Source organism: Notamacropus eugenii, chromosome 5 (assembly GCF_028372415.1).
Source record: "Notamacropus eugenii isolate mMacEug1 chromosome 5, mMacEug1.pri_v2, whole genome shotgun sequence".
In the NCBI taxonomy this organism is placed as follows: domain Eukaryota; kingdom Metazoa; phylum Chordata; class Mammalia; order Diprotodontia; family Macropodidae; genus Notamacropus; species Notamacropus eugenii.
This window is the reverse complement of record NC_092876.1, coordinates 365,807,144-365,809,844: the sequence shown is the minus strand read 5'-3', so window position 1 is coordinate 365,809,844 and position 2,701 is coordinate 365,807,144. Positions and strand designations below refer to the sequence as shown.

At 39.0% G+C, this 2,701-nt stretch overlaps 1 pseudogene; it reads left to right on the top strand.

The window, feature by feature from the left end:
• Positions 1-913: 913 nt before the first annotated feature.
• Positions 914-2,023, top strand: LOC140506692 (L-lactate dehydrogenase B chain pseudogene; annotated as a pseudogene).
• Positions 2,024-2,701: the final 678 nt, after the last annotated feature.

Sequence of the window (2,701 nt, the reverse complement as noted above, 5' to 3'; positions counted from 1 at the left end):
TGATTATCTCAATAGATGCAGAAAAAGCTTTTGACAAAATACAACATCCATTCCTACTAAAAACACTGGAGAATGTAGGAATAAAGGGAACTTTCCATAAAATAATAAGCAGTATCTATCTAAAACCTTCAGCAAGCATTATATGCAATGGGGATAAGCTAAATGCATTCCCAATAAGATCAGGGGTGAAACAAGGTTGTCCATTATCACCACTATTATTTAATGTGGTACTAGAAATGTTAGCTGTAGCAATTAGACAAGATAAAGACATCCAAGGAATTAAAATAGCCAAAGAAGAAACTAAGTTATCACTCTTTGCAGATGATATGATGATTTACCTAGAGAATCCCAGAGATTCAAGTAAAAAATTACTAGAATTAATAAACAACTTTGGCAAAGTTGCAGGGTACAAAATAAACCCACACAAATCTTCTGCATTCCTATATATTAGCAACAAAGTCCAACAGCAAGAGATAGAAAGAGAAATCCCATTTAAAGTTAGGGTAGACGGTATAAAATATTTAGGAGTCTACCTGCCAAAACAAACCCAGGGATTATATGAACACAATTACAAGACATTTTTTGCACAAATAAAGTCAGATTTAAGTAAGTGGAAAACATTAGTTGCTCATGGGTAGGCCGTGCTAATATAATAAAAATGACAATTCTACCCAAATTAATATACTTATTTAGTGCCATACCAATTAAACTATCAGACAATTACTTTCTAGAGCTGGACAAAATAATATCAAAATTCATTTGGAAAAACAAAAGGTCCAGAATATCAAAGGGACTAATGAAAAGAAATGCTTGGGAAGGTGGCCTAGTGCTACCAGACCCCAAACTGTACTATAAAGCAGCAATTATCAAAACCACTTGGTATTGGCTAAGAAACAGAGAGGTAGGTAGCTAGGTCACGGCTGGAGGAAGACGTAGCTGCTTCTCTTCTCTCTTCGGGACAAACTTCATCCCAGGCAGTCACCTACTCTTTAGGCAGAACAAAATGGCTACTCTTAAAGAAAAACTGATTGTTCCAGTTGCAGAAGAGGAGGCAGCAGCCCCAAACAATAAGATTACTGTTGTGGGCGTTGGACAAGTTGGTATGGCCTGTGCTATCAGCATACTTGCAAAGAGTCTTGCTGAAGAACTTGCCCTTGTTGATGTTTTGGAAGACAAACTCAAAGGAGAAATGATGGATCTACAGCATGGGAACTTGTTTCTTCAGACTCCTAAAATTGTGGCTGATAAAGATTACTCTGTCACTGCTGGTTCCAAGATTGTTGTAGTCACTGCCAGAGTCCGCCAGCAAGAGGGAGAGAGTCGCCTCAATCTGGTACAAAGGAATGTGAATGTCTTCAAGTTTATTATCCCCCAGATTGTAAAGTATAGCCCAGACTGTATCATAATTGTGGTTTCCAACCCAGTGGATATCCTTACATATGTCACCTGGAAACTGAGTGGCCTGCCAAAGCACCGGGTGATTGGGAGTGGATGCAATCTGGATTCTGCTAGATTCCGCTATCTTATGTCTGAAAAACTTGGCATCCATCCAAGCAGCTGCCATGGCTGGATCCTTGGAGAGCATGGAGACTCAAGTGTGGCTGTATGGAGTGGAGTGAATGTGGCAGGTGTTTCCCTCCAAGACCTGAATCCAGAAATGGGAACTGACAATGACAGTGAAAACTGGAAGGAGGTTCATAAGCTGGTGATTGAAAGTGCCTACGAGGTGATCAAACTCAAAGGACACACTAACTGGGCTATTGGACTAAGTGTTGCTGATCTAATTGAGACCATGTTAAAAAATCTCTCCAAGATTCATCCTGTATCCACTATGGTGAAGGGGATGTATGGCATCGAGAATGAAGTCTTCCTTAGCCTTTCATGCATTCTGAATGCCCGAGGACTGACCAGCGTTATCAACCAGAAGCTGAAAGATGATGAGGTAGCTCAACTCAAGAAGAGTGCAGATACTTTGTGGGACATCCAAAAAGACCTGAAAGACCTGTAATATTCTGAGGAAACTCAACATGATATGAATCGCTGTGCCTGGTTAGTAATTAGCCATCTTGATGGATAGAATTTTTCTGTTGAATTCAACTCAGGCCACAGCATCAAAGTACATGATTAAAAGGCTTGTTATATGAACCTAAGAACCAATAAATATACTACTGAAGTGTGCTTTCTTCAAAAAAAAAAAAAAAAGAAACAGAGAGGTAGACAAGTGGAATAGACTTGGCACTCAAGATGCAGTAGGCAAGGAATATAGCAACCTTCTGTTTGATAAACCCAAGGACCCCAGCTTCTGGGATAAGAACTCATTGTTTGACAAAAATTGCTGGGAAAACTGGATAACAGTGTGGTGGAAATTAGGCATAGACTCATACCTGACACCATACACAAGAATAAAGTCCAAATGGGTACATGATTTAGGTATAAAGATTGATACCATGAATAAACTGGAGAAGCAAGGAATAGTGTATTTATCAGATCTATGGAGAAGGGAAGAATTCTTTACTAAAGGAGAGATAGAATGCATTATGAAATGCAAAATGGATAACTTTGATTACATTAAACTGAGAAGTTTTTGCACAACCAAACCCAATGCAACCAAAATCCGGAGGGATGTAGTAAATTGGGAAAGAATTTTTACAGCTAAGCTCGGGGATAAAAGCCTCATTTCTAGAATATATAGAGAACTGAT